This window comes from Leucopleurus acutus, assembly GCF_964270905.1.
Source record: "Leucopleurus acutus genome assembly, chromosome: 7".
NCBI lineage: Eukaryota > Metazoa > Chordata > Mammalia > Artiodactyla > Delphinidae > Leucopleurus > Leucopleurus acutus.
The window spans coordinates 27,974,007-27,994,542 of record NC_139150.1 but is presented as its reverse complement, the minus strand read 5'-3'; the positions used below and the strand labels follow the sequence as shown (position 1 = coordinate 27,994,542).

The 20,536-nt window shown below is 43.2% G+C and overlaps 1 protein-coding gene across 3 annotated transcripts in view; it reads right to left on the bottom strand.

Moving 5' to 3' along the window:
- The window catches only part of ABCA1 (ATP binding cassette subfamily A member 1), a 137,044-nt gene extending 119,060 nt beyond the window's left edge, over positions 1–17,984 (bottom strand). For 2 of the 3 annotated variants that reach the window (XM_082842122.1, XM_082842124.1), the window contains exon 1: positions 17,741–17,958. The gene's annotated coding sequence lies outside the window, so the exon portion shown is untranslated. Of the gene's footprint in view, positions 1–17,740 lie in introns of all 3 variants that reach the window. The other variant, XM_082842123.1, reaches the window with a different exon arrangement.
- Positions 17,985–20,536: the final 2,552 nt, after the last annotated feature.

The window sequence follows — 20,536 nt, the reverse complement described above, 5'->3', positions numbered from 1 at the left end:
TTCTGGCTCCTGCGTGACCAAAACAGCCACTTCCCTGGGTTCCCTGCCTCCGGTCTTGCCCCCTCCATCCGTTTATCACAGAGCAACCAAAGTTATTCCACTAAACCCAAGTTCCAGGTATGCCACTCGCCCACTTAAAACCTCTGCCAGCACCCCACCGCCCTGAGGATAAAGTCCAGTCCTCACCTTGGTTTAGCTGGTCTCCCCGATGACTCCAGCCTCCTCTCTCACCACTCCCCACCTCCTAAACCAGGTCCCGCAAAACTACCCACGGCTCCAAATGGACGGCCCTCTCTCCTACCACGGGGACTCCTGTGCACTCCCAGTCCTGAAGCTGCTGCTCCCAGCACTGTCAGCCTGGCCAACTCCTCCTCAACTTTAGGATCCTGTCCTGACGACACTCAGTTAGGAGCCCCTCCTAGGTGCACCCAGGGCAGCCTCTGTTTTCGCTTGCATCGTTTCTGCCACTTTCTGAGTCCACAGGACCTCTTTCTTCATAGCAGTTTTCCCCAGCATGCAAGACAGTATCAGGCATAGAGTAAGCCCTCAGGGAATATTTGCTCAATTAATTAGCTACAGATGGGCATGAGAAATAGGGATTCAGGATGGAAGGGTGGTGGCATTCCTGGGCCCGTGATAACCAGTTTTTCAAGCCTGATTAACTGATTCAGGCAAACTGTCCCCAGGGAGGGGGCTCTATGTTCACCACACACTTGTGACGGCCACAAGGACTGCTGAGCTTCCCAGGTGACTCCTGGGACATCTGGGAAAGTGCAACTCAATCTAGCTAGGCTTCCCACTAACAGGTTTAGGTAAGGCCCTCCCAAGGCCAGAGGAACCATGAAATCTGCTTTCTCCCCACCTTCCTGCCAAGTCCGAGGCGCTCCCTCTCTAGGTCTTTGCATCAGTCACCCAGGTGGATGACGCTTTGCCAAAATTCAACATAGTTCCATACTCTAACCTTTTTTGTACAGCACGACCTTGAGGAAGCCACTGTTCAAATCTTTGGCCAATTAAAAAAAAAAATTTTCACTTCAAGTGCCACTGATATTCTAAAATTATTAATACCTAAGAATAAAATTATTAATACTCACAGCCTGCTGAACCATGACCTTCTCAAATAAGCAAAGATCATTAGTTGCAGAGAAATGCAAACTAAAACCACAATGAGATACCACTGCATACCCACTAGAACTACTGCAATTTTTAAAATTGAAAAGTGTTAGTATGTGGAGCAACGGGCACTCGCATACATTGCTTGTGGAAAAGAAAAATGGAACAGGCACTTCATAAAATACTCTGGTAGTTTCTTGTAAAGTCATGCACAGACTTATAACCCAGCCATCCCACCCCAGGTATTTACCCAAAAGAAATGAGAGCATATGTTCACACAAAGACCTGTATGTGAACATCCATAGAAGTCTTATATAGAATAGCCAAAACTGGAAACAATGCAAATGTCCATCAATTAGTGAATAAATTAAAATGGAGTACTACTCAGCAATAAAAAAGGACTACACTACTAATACATGCAACAGCATGGGTGAATCTCAAAAGCCTTATGCTGAGAGAAAAGAGCCAGACACAATAGACTACATACCGTATGAGTCTATGTGTATGACTTTCTGGAAAGGTGAAACAATGGGGACAGAAATCCTATCAGTGGTTGCCAGGGGGTGGGGGAGAGGACAGACCTCAAAGAACATTGAGTGATGGAAATATTATACACCATGACTGTGGTAGTGGTTATACATATACTATATACATTTATCAAAACTCATCTAACTGTACATGCAAAAAGGCGAAATTTAACTGTATGTAAATTATATGTCAATAATTTGATCTCCCTCCCCCCAAAAAACTTGTGTTCTATAACAATAATAACATAGTCCACAAGTCAAATCACGCCTTGCAAGACCTAAGTACTGCATAGTGTAAAGCTTGACTATTGTGTGATTCCCTAGGAAGGTAAATAGTGAATAAAATCTTCACCCCCTGTTCATTCCACAAACAACTGCAGCCTTAACTCTGCAAGGCTGCCATTAGCCACAGCAAATATTTACTGAATGCCTATATGTGCAGGTGCTGTTCCAGACATTGGAGATTCAGCAGTGAACAAAAGTGGCAAAGTTCCTGCTCTCATGGACCTTCTATTCTAGCAAGGACGTATAAAACAGACAAATAACAGTGTTGTTAAGGCAGTGGGTGATAGGAGTAATGAAGGAAAATAAAGCAGAGTAAGCAGGCAGAAAGTAACGAGGGCTGGGTAACTCCTTTCTTCAGTGAAACGAGAGTGTGCCATATGCTACTGGCAAAAGGGTCACCAAGTGACAGCTGGGATCGTGAATTCTTTTAACTTTTCCCTAAACCAAAACCTGAAATGTCAGACAGACTCAGTGATGCTGGCGAAAGAAAAAATATAGGTTCACAGGAAGCCTGGTGCCGTGGGGGAAATGACGACCCCAATCAGCACCTACTGCGCTGCTCCCCCAACCCCCTTCCTCACCAAAACATTTGGCCCTTTTGAACTTCACATGTAAGTTTCAAAGAGCATGAGAAATATAAAGAAGAAAGGAGGAAAGAGGAAGAAGCAGACATGCTAGAAAGACAAGGTGGGAGGGTTTTTTCCCACTTAGTGAAGTCAAATGGAAAACAGGAACTACATCCCATGACTGCCTTCTACCCTCCTAGAGCATGAAATCTGTCTACAGAAACGTAGTAAGGAAAAAAAACTGCACGTGCTTACATTGCGACCCGAAACTCTTAGTTTGTGCAGTAACCAAGGGTTGGTTGGTCTTTTTCCTTCCTGCAAGAACACTGTGAGCACATGAGACTGAGGTTTTGTCAAAGGGTGGGAGCCAACCCTCTAGCCTGCTTGCTCCAGGAGAGGACGGTCTCCAGTGGGGACCACACAGCTGCCGTTTCTCACTGGAGCAGAGAAGTCGGCTCCACAAGGCAGAAGAGGACAACCTTGTGCAAGGCCAACCCCCAGCTGATAGAAAGAGTTCACTGTGGCTTTGGAGACCCGCTTCCACCACACCCCAATCTTATAGAGAAGCCAAGGCCCCCGAAAGCAAGTGGCCTGCCCAGACTCACCCCCTAGAGTTAGAGCTGGCCCCCAGGTTTCTCAAGAAATAACTTGTCAACAACTGTTCCCACTTTCCCACTGCTATATTCCTCCTACAATTCTGCTTCTTCTTCTGAACACATTTTTCCTATCAGTTCTACCCAAAGAGTTCATACACCGCAAATATGCAGTCAGCAACTAATTTTCGTCTTCCAAAGCCAGTGGTTTTATGACAGCTATTTCTCTAAATTTTAAACAAATAAATAAGTAGATAGATAAATAGACAAATTTGTGTGTGTGTTCTTCGTTAGACAAATTTCCCCATAGTCACCAGAAGTGAGAAAGAAGTTGAAATCTGTGACAACAGCGATCAGCATCTCTCCTGACAAAACTGTTTCTAGATGTCTTATCTCAATACATAACTAGCCGTTAACAAAAGCAGGAGGTGGACTTACGGTAGGATTTAACTATATCACATATGAATTGTAGTAAACATGTTGGTGGTAAAGCTCAACGAATGGCCTCTTCATGAGATGCTGATGTAAATGCAAGGATCACAGGTGTTGCTGCATCTCATCTCCAGAGAGATGTAGAGGGTCCTGAAGAATGAAGCTATGAAACCTGTAAGCCCACCAGAGCATGCTTGCTTGGAAAAGGTCTGTTCTTTAATTGCCTCTCTGAGTATATGTCTCTGGATCAGTAGCCACTCAGGGAAAAGGCTAGTGAAGTTACTGACAGTCAGAAAACCAGGCTAGAACAGGCTCATCGCACCCGTGACTGAAGACAGGACACGGCTGCCATGGTGGAAGGAGGGGAGTCGCCCCGTGGAGTCACCCCGTGATCTCTCCCAGGCTGAGCCATCAGTTTTATTAAGGCTGAAGTTAATTTGACTGCCTCAGTTTCTTTCCTGGTCTCCAGTTGCCAGTGAGCTCTCTACCTGTAAGGTCGTTCATGCTAATCCTGAAATTCTACCCCCTCACATTCCCCAACCATATTGCAGACCCACAAACTCAGTGAAACTGTCTTTAGTTGCCACTAGACCCTTAAAGGCCTGCAGAAAGGCCGTGGGCTGGTACTCAGTGACCCCTGAAACTGCGTTCCTACTTAAACCATAACATTTTAATACTCAAATTTAAGGAGAAAGAAAGATGTAAGAAATCCTCCAAGATAAAAGTCAAGGATAAAAGGAAGCCATTCTATCACTCTCGAAGATTCCTGTCATTCTAGAATAGGCTCTGCTATCACAATACCTGTTTAAAAAATACAGATCCAATGAATTTTATCAATTCTAACAATCTGTAACTCAAGGGGATATTTTTTTAAGTACCAAATGTATCATACTTACTTGATTATTAGTAACAATAAGTTTATAGATAACTGCACATTCTTGTTTCACCCTGAAATAGATATTCAATTTCCTGGACAAAAGTATTTGCTAATAGCTAATTTTCAAAATGAGAGTTATGACATGAATACATAAAAACGTACAGCTAGAAGAGATACATGAATACTGTACAAATCTGTAACGAGCCTTTGAGAAGCATAATTCCTCATGCTGTCAACAATTCTATTTTAAAGGAGATTCAAAAAGGGTAAATCTATTTCTATCATGTCACTGATATTTGGACAACCAAAGATCCTATTTATCACTCTCAACAGTCCAGTTGTTACCAGCTAAACCATCTCAGGACTTCTAAAACTGACAAGATCCAGGGTTTCTGAAAGCAAATCTGTCCTGTCCCCAAGTTCTTGTTTCATTGTTGTAGAATTATGGAGGAATTCTGACAAAATGTTAGAGATAACCCTTCTTCCCCTGCTGATTTCCACTAAACAAATACAGAGCAACCTTCAAAGGAAGACTTCAGCAATCAATACAACTATTTGCTTTTTCCCTGGTTGGGGATGTGTAGCATATAGGAAAAATGAACCTTTCTCCTAGAAATGAAATACCTGTCAACATTACATGTCATAGAAAAAAAAATTTTCTCAACCATAATCATAATGCCAAAGCAAGAGGGCCCTGCAGGGAAGGAACTGTCAAAGTCACAAACACCCTGAGTGATACAGAAACACAAGCAAGCCCACCTCCACGAGCAATCCTTTATTTGCGGAAAAACTTGACGAGATAATATTCCCTGTTGTCAGAGGAGGATTTTCCAAGAGAATTTTATGATAAAAGGCTTCGTGACTGTATCAACAAAACAACCACTTTGTTTGGTTTACATCTTGGAAGGGTCAACATCTTCAGATGTTCAACCTTCTCCCAGGCTAAAAAGTTTTTTTTTTTTTGAATTTTTGAATTTGATTTTATTTATTTTTTTATACAGCAGGTTCTTATTAGTTATATCTATTTTATACATATTAGTATATATATGTCAGTCCCAATCTCCCATAACAGTGCTCAAAGGACTTGGGGACAGACAAACCCAAATCCCTTCACCGCCTTCTACTTCCTGCAGGCCAATGCCGCTGTGCAGCAAACTTCCCCAGATGTCCTTAAGTCTTATTTTCTTGAATTAACTGGCCCGGTAGACAGAAGGGAGGTTTTGGAGTCAGAGAAAGCAGGTTTTGAATCCTGACTCTGCTCCTCACCTGCTCTGGGACCCTAGGGATTCTGAGTCCCTGTATCCTCTCCATTAAATAGAACAAATAATGTATATAAAATATTTAGCCAGTTCCTGGAACAAAGCAAGTATCCAGCAAACGGCAGCTATTGACAATGATGAGTGCTGCTGACTTCACAGGGTAAAGCATTCATCAAGGACGGGGCACAAAACGGGCAGTTTATTAAAGGAATCTCTCTTCTCCCTTCTTTGTCCACAGACGGCATGATTTCCCCCAAGGGCTTTTCCAGAACACACTGGAACTCTCTGCAGTGCCCAGCTCAGTGGGAGATGTGAAAGGGTTACGCTGGTATCCTCATGCCACTTCTGCCATTGTTGTACCATAAACCCCTGTTTGGGGACCCCACCACCCAGTTACACTATTCTCCCACTCTGGGGGCAGTCAGCTCCTCTGTTCCATGCAGGCCGCCGTCCTCCACATCTTTAGCACCCAGCACAGTTTTCTTCTCCAGCCCACTTCCTCCAGCCTCTAGGTCAATTACCTATTTGCAATCTGGGCCTTCTAATTCCTCCATCTCTTCAGCTCTCCCTACCACGTCCTCCAGTGTACCAACTTCTCAGGTGGTCCCTGCTAAACTGCAAGCCATGTGCAGCAAGCTACGGTGTCTCAACATCTTACCATCCTCTGCCACACTGAGCCCAGAGCCCAGGACCACTTGGTGCTCGGAAACACGTGTGGAATTTGAAAGCCTCTGAAGTCAGACCTCAGGGATGAGAAAAATTAGTTAAATCAGGCTCACCATGTTAATATGTCAGAAATGTCATTGAAATACAGGTTCAGGTAGCCCAAAACCATGACAAAATTTCCAGCTGTGTTCAAAGAAACACAGGTTAAATAGGAGTACATTTAGTTTGGTTTTCCCCAAAGCCACTCTAATTTGTTGGGAAGGACATTCATTTTCATGGACTTCATGTGAGCAAAGGAGAATCTGTAATTTGCCAGACTGAGGCGCTAGAACCCCTGTAAACATGGCAGCAAACAAGTAAACATGCCAGCTAACAAGAATACCTCCCCTAGGGGCTCAGCCACTAATACAGGACTGTCAGCATTGTTCAGGTGCCTTGAACTCTAAACCCAGAGGCTCAAGTCAAGAACTCACTCAATGAAGCATATCAACACCTGGATATAATTTTTCCACCTCAACACTTTATTCCTTTTACTCTTGCCAAAACAAGTTATCTTATCTCCAGGCTCTTTTCCAGTTCTAGCTCGTAGAGTATGTGACCAAACCCAGCAAACTTCTCCAGAACCTCCTCTTTCACCAGCCAGCCAGCTCTTGAGACAGTGCAGGCACAGGTCATGTGTCCGAGATGCCTCTGTCCCTGCAGCCCAGCGGGGACCAGCTGACCAGGTAGGTGAGGATGTAGTCAGGACTCCACGGCAGGCACAGAGGTACAGGGTCTAAGCCCCGCCCTTCCAGCTTCATAAATGAACTCCTTCTCTATAACAACCAAAACACACCACTTTGCTGGCTGCCTCACTGAATTAAAGAGGAAAAAGATCACAAGTTTAAACTTACCTACCTGTGATTCTGACAAACAAAAAATGAAGGATGTTAGCCTCTTAAAAACAAATAATGGCAACATGAACTCCATTATTTGAGGTCTGGGAGGATGCTCCCAGAGGAAAATGATCTCTATTATTCCAATATTATCATAATTTTGAGTATTCCTTCTAGAAAGTGCTACTGTCATTAAGATCTGCACAAATCAAATATTTTACGTGCCAGATAAAAAAGTGCTTAAGGAAAGATGAAACTAAACTATTGAGTGGAACTCTTGCTAGCCTCTTTTTTCAACTGCGGTTGACACTGGCATTTAAAAATGCACACACTCTCATTTCCCAAGCGACCGTGTGCTAAGTGTCTACATCAGGTGAGCACAGAGTCCCCAGTGGAGCTCCACCTGAGGACAGAGTGCCTTGCTGGTCTCTGCAGCCTCCAGGGGCATATCCACTCCACTCAATGGAGGCCACTGGAACCTAGCGTCAGACAGCCAAGGAGAAAGCCACACTGTGATCATGTGAAACGCGATTGGAGTTGGAAACTGGAAAATGGCACTAATTCCACTAAATTTGCAAATCCGGCAACAGGACTGACAACTGAATAAACACCACTTGACCAAAGGCTTTCTTTACCTTGAACTCAAGGTCCTTACTATAATTAACACAATCATTAAAGTTAAAAATAAAGAAAAAAGACCTGATAAACTGCCTTTAATCACAATTAATCCTAAATGGCCAAAATTAGCATAGGGTTTGTGTACTTTTACATAAAGGAAACGGTCCCCAGGAAAGACTCAACCTTTAGGACTTCTGTGGAGGTTTCCTTCTGATTTGAAAGGAAATCAGAAGGAAATTACAAGCAAAGAGCAATGTTTATTTAAGAGAGTAAGAAAAAAAAATCCAGTTGAAAAACATATTAAGATTCAAATTGGACCAACAGACAGAATAAATGAGGTCAGTTCAATATTCAAAGATTCAGTGCCCATTGTAAGCTGAAAGGACAGACTTATAGACCCAATTTCTTTTTTCTCTCCTAAAAGGACACTGTAAATACTACCCTAAATTCTGGTACAGTAGTGAGAAGCCTGGATTAAAGAGGCAAGAAGCTAAGATTTTAAGTTCCAGTTACTGACTGCTGGGGAGTCAATTTAGGTAAGACATTCTACCACTCTGAGCCACAGAATAGAAAACAAGCTTTTATGATAAATAGAGTGGAGTAGAAGATCTTCTGAGTCTAAGAAAACTGCCTGGAGCTTGGGTTTCAGACACGAGTTTGAACCCCCGGCTCTGCCATGATCGAAGCATGTGAACCAGGAACAAATTATTTAACTAGTCTCTGTATCAGGTGCACCATGTGAAAAATGGGGCAACCTCAATATTTCCCCAAATGCAGGAAAGCTACACGAGATGAATTTAAGCAGTACTTAAATTCCACGTAGAGGGTTTTAAGGGATGGACAGGCACAGTATTAAACACTCAATCACACAATGAGAAAACACTCTTTTCAGCACTTCTTTAGCCTTTGTAAAAACTATTACATTAAGGAGAAAGTTTCTGTTTGATCTTCTCTTCAATGTCTCTTTAACACGTGCTTAATTTCCCTTTTTTAACAAAGTGAGAGCAAGTCTCAGAGTCAGTGCCTTTAGAAAGCAAGTTTATTTTATAGACAGACTGTTTAAGAAATAATTTGCTTTCATTCTAATTATTTTAAAAATTACCTTTTATTTGAGACAGCTGATATCAGTTTTCAATTTAGAGAACCAATATAAAGTTAACTTTAAAAAATATATGTATTGATGATTACAAAAGTGTGAGTCCATTGAAATAATTTGAGGGGCTTACACGCTGCCTACCGCAGGATCCAGTGAGGAGAAAATATGGTAATGCGGGGCAAGGCCTAGCCCACGCCGAGCTCATCTACCCACGGTCGAGGGGCAAAATTTCCGTCAGTGAGGAATCAGAGTAGAGGGTACAGTGCAAACAAAAGCCGACCACGAAGCATGGCTGTGATATTCCAGAACGATGAGAAGCCAAAAAATAGCAGGAAGGGGTTCTTAAAGTAGAAATCAGAGAAAAGAGGAAAACCCATAGAGGGAGAGTCAGTTAACAGATAGTTACGGAGTCAGACTACATGCTCATCACTGGTGAGAAAATCCAGAGCAGTGGATGCCTCTTAAAGTCCAGGACAAAGCTGTCAAAATGGTTAGGCTTACGTCAAAGAACCTTGAATGCCAAGCTAAAGATCATCATGGTGGCAGGTCCTTAAAGTCTTTTGACATTTGTTCGGCACCTAGTATTTACATGGTGTTTGAAAAATATTTGCTGAATAAATGAATTTCAGTTTAACGGTATTTTTTGTACATTAGCCATAGACAGATACACACACGCACACATTTTTAAAATATTATGTCGTCCTCTTCCTTCCTTCGTCCAGTACCGGAGATCACACCTCACCCCAGCTAAGGTAAACTGCCACTTCCATCCCAAGACCCTGCATCTGGGAGTGGAGAAGAGTCTACAGTTCAATCTAAAGCCATCAGTCTGTGGGACTTCCTTGGTGGTCCAGCTGGTAAGACTCTGCAGATCCCGCGTGCATGCTGCAACTAAAAGATCCCACATGCCACAACTAAGACCTGGCGCAGCCAAAATAAATAAATAGAGATAGATAGATAGAGAGATAGAGAGATTTAAAAAAAAATAAATAAAGCCATCAGTCTGGGCCTTTACATTCTCTCTGCCTTTCCAAGGAAAGCTGCTGCTTCCATCAATGCTACCTTTTATGTCAAACTTGGATCATCTAAATACCAGATCCAACTGAATTCAAGCTGTCATCCCCTTGGGGACTTGCTTCTTCAAGAAAACAAGCTTGGCTTGACTCTTGGCAAAAACTATTCCCAACCTGGCATCCCACAGAAATTTTGCAAAGCAAGTGTAAATAGGGATATGAAACCCAAACAACTTCTTAGCAGTTCCTTCCCTCCTCCCATGCCTGCCCCGATCCTGAAAACTCTTGCTTCTTTTTCTTCCCCTTTTTCTTCCTTCTAGTCCTAATCTACTATGATCTATGAAACAACTAATTCAGAGCAATGCTTTAGAAAACTTTGTGTCTTGCCCATCTACCCCCAGTGAAAGTCTTCTGAGATATTTAGAAATATTTTCATAAGGTTAGTCCAATTCTCATCCTTTCTTGGAGGATGAATGAGTCTTAAAAGTCAGCTTTTTTTTTCCTATCATGTATTGGCTTAACAAGACTGCAATATAAGAAGCAAAACCTATACTCAAAATGGAGATGTCCAGAATGGAGAGTCCAAATGAACATTTTGTTTCAGAGAGATTCTCCAGATGCTGAGTCAGAAATGAGACAAATGTCTCACTGTGTCTCACTACATCATGTTTGTTCCACTGAAATTTATTGAGATCAACCAACCCCTCCCTCCCTTGCATTTTGGATGAAACTCCCCTTTTGGTTCCATGATTCAAGTCTTCATCCACCTAATGCAGAGTAAATAGGCAATTCCAACATCCTCAGGCTTCTACCTTCCTCTCCTCCCACCATCTTCTTTTCTTCCATCATCACTCTCATCAAAACACTCATAAAAAAAAAAAAAAAACCAGAAACAGAACAAAACAAACAAAAATGCTCTTTATGCATTCCCCTGGGTATTTCCATTCCACCTCTCAAAACCCACACGATCTGCTACACTAATGCTGAGCCTGTCCCTCAGGACATTTCTCTGGGCAGCTCCAATCAAAGAATCATCCTTCTTCCTGACTACAGACATAGAGTTAGAGGACGTAAAAGCTTGAATGGCTCTTTAAAAGTCATGTACTCAGCCTCTTTCATCTCATCAACCAAGAAACTATATCTCAGAAAAGTAAAATGACTTGCCCAGGGTCACATGACTCCTTAGTCTGTTTCTCAAACTACATGTGGAATATAATTACGTCAAATTGTATGTAATTATATGTAAAATTTGGAGTGTACATGCCTGTGTATATTTTTTCTTTGGAGAGAATCACAGCTTTCATCATATTCTCTATGTAGTCAAAAATCCTCTCCCAATAATTGATAGCCACTGATTAGTTTTTTTTGTTTGTTTTTTTTTTTTGGCGGTAGGCGGGCCTCTCACTGTTGTGGCCTCTCCCGTTGCGGAGCACAGGCTCCGGACACACAGGCTCAGCGGCCATGGCTCACGGGCCCAGCCGCTCCGCGGCATGTGGGATCTTCCCAGACCGGGGCACGAACCCGTGTCCCCTGGATCGGCAGGCGGACTCTCAACCACTGCGCCACCAGGGAAGCCCCTGATTAGTTTTTTATATACAAAATTCTTCCTAGGAAGTGTCCCGGACTAAACACCAGTTATCATAAAACATCTTGACTTCAAGACTAGCCAAATAAAATGTTCTGACTTCCAAATGCTTCTTGGAAGTTGGATTTGGCATAGAAAATGTTGCAGTTCTAAACAAATACACACACACACAAAAAAGAATAAAAGAAAAGATCCTATACATAAAAGGTTATTTTGGGTTTTTTTTAAACTAAATGCTATTTTTAAGTAATTAAATTCTAAACTACTTAGTGAATTATCTCATTCTTATTTTTAAAAAATAAATTAATGTGCAAATAGAAGTAGTTTAATGTGAAATGTCACAGACTACAGCACTTTCTCAAATCACAGCTGCCTCAAGAAGAGAAATGAAGCTGAATGGAGTCAGAATTGTTTGTTCTACAACAAGTAAACTGGCCTAGGTACATACTAATATTTCTCAGTCTGCCATAAACCTAAACTTAACTAGAATTTTTCCTCATATAATTCTATTTCTAGACTCCATGAGTTTAAAACATTTTATAAAATGTTTTTTGTTTTTTCAGAAAAAGAATCTTTATTTCCAAATGAGCAACTAAACACACAATGGACTCAAATGGCATGTTCCTAAAATTTTCAAACCAAATCCATTTACAAGGCACAGCTTGTCTTGGAATATTTCTGATTTCCTTAGTAAGCACCTTGGTATTACATAAAGGCACTATTTCATACCTACTATGATCTACTAAAAAAACAAGCACTTTCTCATCAACACACTTTTTTCTACTTTGGATCAATACCACTTCAAAGTTTTTTTAGATTTTACCAAGCATTCTAAGCCTTTTTCAATATTTTCCATTGATAAAAAAGAGGTTTTTTTTACTTCTTTAGTAATTAATACTGTTAAATCTGATAAAATCTTTTTAGTTTTAGATAACTTCACATAAAATGTCCCACATTTTGAAACATAAAGTATTTCAGCCTTTTCAAGTTGTCCAGGTTTTAACTCTTCAAAAGGAATATTTATTAACCAGCTGTTGGTAGGATGCTTGAAGGAGCATAGAACCTTCATACCATTTGGTCGTCCTTTCTTCATTTCTTTATCAATAGGGCTCACCTTTTGAGAGACCTTAGGCATTTGCAATACTGTTTTCTGTAGTTTCGAACATGCTGTCCATTTAAATAGTTCATTAATGACACATTTTTCATCACAAATTATATTTACTTCCAATTTCCGTTCATGCTTTTTCAAAAACTCACAAGAAACTGTTTTATTACTTACTCTTGAAGCAAAATAATCCACAGTTTTGCTGTCCCATGTTTCATCAGGCTCATTCCACTTTACTCCACTAAGGAAAGAATGAACTCCTAGCTTTTCTGTGATTATCCCAACATTTTAATTCATCTTTAGAATATAGAAAACGAACATTAGTTCCCCATTCTCTCTGACTTGTTTAAGTCAGCATTTATTGAATCCCCTTCCATATCAAGGAGGGTGAATTAAGGACTAGGAGAATGAATCAAAGCCCTCCTGGAGAAGCATACACTCAAGAAGAAGACAAATAAATGTGAACTATAACAACAACAACAAAAACACAATTAAACCCATGACATGAATAGTGCTGTGATCCAATCCTATGGGAGCAAAAAAGAAGGGGATAATTAATTTTAACTGTGTTGGCAGGAAGGTGTGAATTCAGGAGAGCTTATGAGAAGGATGGCATTTAAATCAGGTCTTAGAGTAGATTTTCAAAATGGAAAAAGACAGGATTTCAAATTTTCCTTTGTTTTAGGAACCAAGTCTGATGCTCCTCAGAGTAAATGATCTTTGCTTTAATACAGCCTATCGTCTCAACAGAATGCAGAACAACCAAAGGCTCTACCTGAAAGCAATTTCACATGTGAGATTTCCTTCCTCTGGCTTCAGATATTTCCAAAATGTGCGTCTTTAACAACACCTATGCTGGTTACCTACCCAGGGAACTATTTGCGGTCGGAAATATCCAAACGAAAAGTGAGACTCATTTTTTGCCTTTTGCTAGTATTTCATTTGTCAAAACTTTGATATTTTAATGAAGCCCTTACCCTGCTATTAGTAAATTCATGGAAACCAGACTGCCTGGGATGCAGCCTCAGCTCCACTACTAACTTACAAACTCCATGATCAGGCTACTTACCCTGTCTATACTTCAGTTTCCCCATCTGTAAAATGAAGATAATAACAGAACCCACCTCATGTGGTTCTCATGAGAATGAACTAAATTATTACGTGTGAAACGCTTGAAACAACACCCAGCATAAGGTAAATCAACAATAATGTAACTTTTTATCAAGAAGAAATCTTTCCTAAGAGTTTATTTCTAAGGTGCCACACCAATTTAATAAGAAAAAGAGTTTCCCATCCTATTTCACTTGTATTAAGCTGACTTTGAAACTGTATATACTTTCAGAGAAAGATGCCTTAAGAAAAGGCTAAATTTGATTCCTAGACTGTAATGGCAGTAACAGAAAAACGGTTTATTTCAGAAGGTCCAAGACATAATTAGGGGTAAAACAAGCAGAGGTCATATTGTACAATAAACAATTTTAAAAATTCACCAAAATTAAGACTGACAGCTAACTAATAGTTCTCTTCCCTTTTTCTCTCCTTTTATTTATTTATTTATTTATTTATTTGGCTGTGCCAGGTCTTAGTTGCAGCATGTGGGATCTTTAATTGTGGCATATGGGATCTAGTTCCCTGACAGGGGATCAAACCCGGGCCGCCTGCATTGGGAGCTAGGAGTTTTAGCCAGTGGGCCACAGGGAAATCCCTTCCCTTTTTCTTTTGTTCCTTATCCTTTTACAGCCAAATCCTCTGTCTATCCATTTTCTATGCATCACACAGGAAAAGATTTCGAGATCATCGTAGACCTACTCACAAATACTTGACTAAAACGAGAGTAAAGTTTTCATTTTAAACCAAGTAAAGAATTAGAGTTGAGCAAATTTTATTGTCTATCCTTTCCATGGTGTTGCAATCCCTACACAACCAAGGTCCCAACAAGCTGAAAAGAACTTGGCTGGCCCACTCATAGCAACAAGGGAAATACAACACAGGCTGCAGATTCTGATAAAGACTAGATAGAGCAGATGAATATACCGGAACTCAGCGAGCATCCTCACAAAGTGCTCTGCCCATGGCAACTGAAATTGTACCACCTCACTGCTTAGTGTGGGAGTCAAAGAAATCTGGGGCTCACTGGCTGGGTTCAAAACTTAGCTCTGTCACTTGCAAGCTGTGTGGCTGGGGACATGTTAGTTACCCTCTCTGTTTCTCAGTCTGCAAAATAGGGATAATAAGTGGATTTGTTGTAAAAATTAAAATAGTATTTGAAAAACATTTGTATCAGTACTTGGCACCCGGTGCTATTTAACAGTGTCTATTAAATAAATATTGCAATAACTTTGGCACTTATGATTATTTCCACATGCAAATATGAAGAAGGTTTCAGTTTCAGTGTAGCCCCTCTCCCAGAATAGTTAAATTAAAACAAATTTTCAGCAAGATCTTTAAAATTTGATACTGAGGTAATTGACCGTAAGGAGCATTATACTTTCATTATTCCTTTAACATCCAGATAGTAAATAAAAATGTATTTGGATTCGAGAGTATTTTAGAAATGTAAAAATCACACATCTATTTGTGTTTTCTAGATTCTAAAAAAAGTTCATAATTAAGGAGTCTAAGATAATGTCCATTTATCTTAGGAGCTAAAAATTAAAATAGCAAAGATATTTACAATCACTCTGAATACAGTATAAACAACTTGGTTTATGGGAAGGAAGATCCCCTAAAAAAATTTTTGATGGAAAAATATTCCAACTTCTCTCCATATAAGGTAAATACTACAGAAGATAATAAAAAGCTGTGTTGCTGAGTTTCATTCGGTTTCATTCATTTTTAATAACGTAAGCATTAAGGTTTCCTAGAGCAGAGGTTGAAAACAACCAATCCTTAATCACCCTTTTCCAATCCTAAGCTACTGTCTTACACTGTCTCACATGAACTGTAAATATGCCCTAAGTCAAAAGGTGTCCAGGGTCCCTTACAGGCCTCTATTTAGATGTAAACTGAGGGTTGAGATTTCAAATGCTCATCTGGAGGGGAGACACATATCACAGGTATTCCCTTCACAATCAGATATGTCATTCTGAACACTAGGCTGGTCCCTGCAAGGCGGCTAATGAATTACTCTGAGTACAGTAGAAATTCTTACCCCTTAAATAAACTGTGGTCATCGAAGCCTGGTCACTCTGATTCTACTGCTTTTTCTCGAGTAAATACTAATGTGTTCTGTGTATCCAGTGTTTTCCCAAAACTCTATCATAAATTAATGCATAAAGCATTAAAGCTCCTATAAAAGGAGCACTTGGGGAACAAGCTGACAATGAAAACTTTGTACTTGAAAATTATTATACCATCAGAAGAGGTTCTACTCTGGAAACTTCTCCATGCTTTCACACCTTCTTGCATTTGGGAGAAATGCCTCAAGAGAACGATATGAACAAAAGAAAGCCTCCGTTAATTTGTGGTAGGTATGAGGAAGATGGGCTGAAATATTAATAAAAGGGGAAATGAGAAACTAAGTACTTTTTTAGTTGGGATTTAAATTTTGTCTGAAAAGCAGATCAAAACTTGGGTTTGGGTCCCAAACTATTGTTAAAAGAACCAGTAAAACTCTGCTTTTGAACTTGCAAAATTTTGTGAGGTGTTCTTTGTGGGGAGGTGGGGACCGGGCCTTAGAAAGTGACTTGCTGATTTTCATCACCAAAGAATTTTTTTAAATATCAAATTTGTCCTCTATTATATTAATGTATATACTACTCGTTCAGTTTGTTGTGTCACTGAAAAGTGTTGGTTTTAAAAGCTGATGGTATCGCTTTTGTAGTGCTGCATTTCTTTCTCTCTCCCTTTTTCTTTCTGTCTCCTTATTTTCTTTTATCTTGTTTATTCCCTTCTTTTTGATAAGTGTTGAAAAAGAGGCACCTACACACAACCCTGGCACTGGCCCACGCCCCAAGAACCTTCCATTTAGCAACGCTCTGGGAGTTGGGAACCATTGTAACAAAACAGAACCAGACGCGCTTTCTTTCGCCTGTTCCCCAGGTTTCCTCCCAGTATGCAAACACCCGTCTTCACTGCAAGTCGGTCAGGAACCCTCGAGCGACAACGCCTCGTACAGCCCGGCCTCACTCCGGCCAAGGAGCCGATTCCCAGGCCACCCGGCCAGGAGGCGCTGTGGATCAGTTCCCCCGTGGCCACCCGTAGCCGGCGCCTAGCCATCCCTCCCCCCACGCGGAGCGCAGCCCGCCAGCGGAGCTGCGAGCTCTGCACCGCCCGCCGGGGTTACTCTCGGTCATTCCGCTACACCATCTCGCCCCAGCTTCCCCATCCGTGCCCGGCCTGAGGCTGCCCCAAGAGACAAGCAGCAAAGGGCAGGAAGATGGGGGACAGGGGAATGGGCACCTCAGCTCCAGGTTTCCTCAGGCCCTCCTTCTAAGTCTAACGTTTTTTAAAGAAACAGAACTCTCGTCGCCCCAGCTGCGTCAGGAAACCAGCTCCGGGGAGCGTACGGAGAGCGTAGAAAGGACCCAAACAAAGCCCCCGAGGCCTCAAATGAGCACTAGCGCTATGGACCCGGTTTGGTGCACCTCCTAGTCGCGTTCTTGGAGAACAAGAACGCGCCGCTCCAGTCCGGGGGCACAGGGGACCGATCCTCAGACCAGAGTCCAACTAGCAAGAACGGAGTGGAGACTGAGGACTAGCATTTGTCCGGGTGGGCGCCGGCCGACCCGCAGCCAGAGAGGATTCCAGCCGGCTCAGGCGCTTCCAAACAAAGGGAAGAGCTCAGTGCCAGACCTGCCACTCTCCCCACTCCGGCTGCAGCGCCCCCAGCACCACCAGGAGCCCCCGATTCCACTGCGCCCCAGGTACTGCGCTCGGGTCTCCGCGCCCAAAGATGCTCCCCGGGCTCCACCGCCGGGCGAACCCTGAGCACAGCGGCGCCGCGTCTTTAGGTCGCCAGAGCTCGTCCTAGGACGTCCCCCCCCCCTTTACGCCCCCCCATTTGCGCTGCAGGAGGTGGGGACGTGGGGGGGTTCGGACTAAAGTCCCCGAAACCCAGCGCTTCTCAAAGTCTCCTCGGCCCTGAAACAAAACAATAACCCCAGCCCAAGTTTCTGGAGAGCCCCTTACCTGTTTTCCACTTTTTGTTTCCGGCTCTTTCCCCCACCCCTTGAAAAACCCTTCTGGGAAAGAAGTGGGGGAAAGGGAGCAAAGCGCCGCGAGAAATGGGCTGTGGCGACGCTGGTCACGCGGCGCCCCCTGTTCTGCCCACCTGCGCCCGCGGAGAGAGGTGTCGGCGCCGCTCCTCCGGCCCCGGCCGCACTCACTCTTCCTCAGAATTACCGGGGTTTTGCCGCGACTAGTTCCTTTTATAGATTCCGCTGCGCTGAGCGCAGGGGTTACTATCGGTCAAAGCCTGTTCTCTCCCTCCTTCCCCGCCCCCTTTCCCGGCCTCTGTTTATGTAGTTCAGTCACTCAGCAGAAAGCACGTGGAGCCGCGCCCCGCCCCTTAAACGGGCGACGTCCTGCAGCGCGCGGGGTTGCGGGCGGAGGGTGCTGGTGGGGGTCCGCGCCCCTCGCCCCTGCCGGGACGGCCAGCACAGGACCAGCGGCAAACGCAGGGCTTGGGGCTGCGCCTAACAGAGACTCTTATCCAGGTTCAGGGCAGCGAACAGCACGAGTGGACATCGCTTCCTCTAAACTCTTGCTTTCAGCAATTTTTGTTTCTTTTGTTCATTTACTCAGTCAGAGGGACTTAGGGGGCGGAGGGAGGAGGAGGAAGGGGAAGAGACCGCGAGGCTGCAACCCCTCGGGATGCCAACCCTTTAGTCTTTTTCTCCTTTCAAGTGCCCAGGGTGTGGGAGAGGATGGATAGTCCTCTGGACTTGGCTGGTGTTGTTTTCCACGACAAACCCTGACTTTGGAATTCAAGAGGCGACTTACTGCCTTTGGGGTTCCCAGCCTGGGCCTCCCAGATCCCCGGGAGGACCCCTGAAAAGCGTCTTGCTCCTTCTCTTAGCAAACTGGGTGGAGGAGAAAGGCCACAAAAAACCGAGCAATGTGGACCAGCCCCCTTTTTACTTTCATCATATTGGTCAGCGTCCTAGTGATAGATACACATGGCTTGTATTTAGGTTTCTACAGATTCGCAAAGTGCAGCTAGAGAATCGCAGTCTTGTAAAATTACATAACCATTCCAGTTCTCCACCTTCTTCCTCTGGCTTTGGCTTTGACAATCAGGAGCAAGACGGCCCATCACATTTGAGGAACAGAAGCAAGAGTACAAATGGAGGCCCACATACTTCAAGTCCAAATATTTAACTCATAAATCAAGCCAACCAACTGTAAAACAAGTTTCTCCTACCTGACAAAGATACCTTTGGAGCAAACTGGAAGGGAGGATTCACATTCAGACTCCTCACCCTTTGACTTAACTTTTGTCAAGAAAGTAGTGGAGTGGGAGAGCTGGCCCCCAGCCAACTTCTCTTCCCACCCCCAGCTCCATCATATTCCAGAAGAACCTCCAGGTGTGCACGTGGGCCCCTAGCTGCACAAGCCCCTCCATGCTACAGTCCAGGCTATGATTTGAACCCAGGTCCACATGTCAGTGGTTCTGTCAACACTCAGGACGGATCCAGGGAGGGGGCCCATGCAAGCCCTGGAAGTGCACTTATGGGCCTTACTGCAAGGAATTCTGGGGTCCCGGCAACTCATAACTGTGGTGGCCTGGCCCCTAGGTCCTGTGGACTCTTCACGCTTAGGAAGGGATGAGGTTTGAGGCGGGCCACAGCCAAGCCTTCTGCAGCCCAGGGCCCACGAGAGGAGTCACTCTCGCCTGGGTCAAAGGACAACCCTGGTCAAGAGAATGGGTTCTGGGGTCAAATTTGACTGAACCACATGATCCACAACTTTCTGCCTCCATTTCTTTGTCCATAAAACAGAATATATATGCTCTCCGTGCCTCACAGGGGTTTTCTGAAAGCACAGTTTGTTCATTTGAGCTCCTGGGAAGAATGGCACTGTAAACAAAGAGTGTGTTGGTAGCTGACTATTGATGTCATTTTCTGGTACCAGAAAATGGCCTATAAAGATTGTCCCATGCCAAAATTTTAAAACTCCGGGTCTAGCCAAGAGCTCAAAGTAGTCATTCTGACCCTCTGGATATAAAGGAAAGCTCCTGGAGGAGGTGTTACCATTCCAAGTGTGACTTATGGAAGTGCTTATGTCTATCTGACTCTCCACTCCCTGCCCACCACCCCACCATCCACCTATCACAGTGCTTGAAATCCCACCACCAAAAGCATTCTTTCTGGAACTGAAGGCTATAGTTCTCAAGAGCACCCCCTACTAAAGTAATCCCTCAGATTGTTCTCTTGGGGAATGGGGGACAGTAAGTTCTGTACAAATGAGACAAAGATAGACTGTTGGAGAAAGGAGATGAGGCCAAGAAGGAGATGAAAGCCCCAGAGAGGACAGCCATTGATTCTGAATACACAGGTCTATGGCCCCAACGCCAAATGTGATCATTTTTAACTAAGAACAACCGATGGTATCAAGAATCTGCTCACCTCTGCAATGAATACATGAACACACCATAATGTCTGAAATATGCTTATTAGTCGTGTTGATTTCTGCCAGTAAAAGAGCCCAAATCCCCAAAAAGTCTAAGTGATTTGGCCAAAGGACACAAGGACCTAAGTCTGCTGACACCAAGCCCACAACTTTGCAAGTACGACAGGCTCACATGACAAAAATACTGAATTCCAAAAGTTAGAGGTTAAGAGAATGTGTCCCTTGAGAAAGTGTAAAAGCATGAATTCTCTCCCTTGAATGTCACAGGTCGATTTGTTCCAGAGTATGCTTCAGCGAGCTTTCCTCCAAGTCCTTCAATTCCTGCTAACACCAACACCAACACTCTAGGTCCCC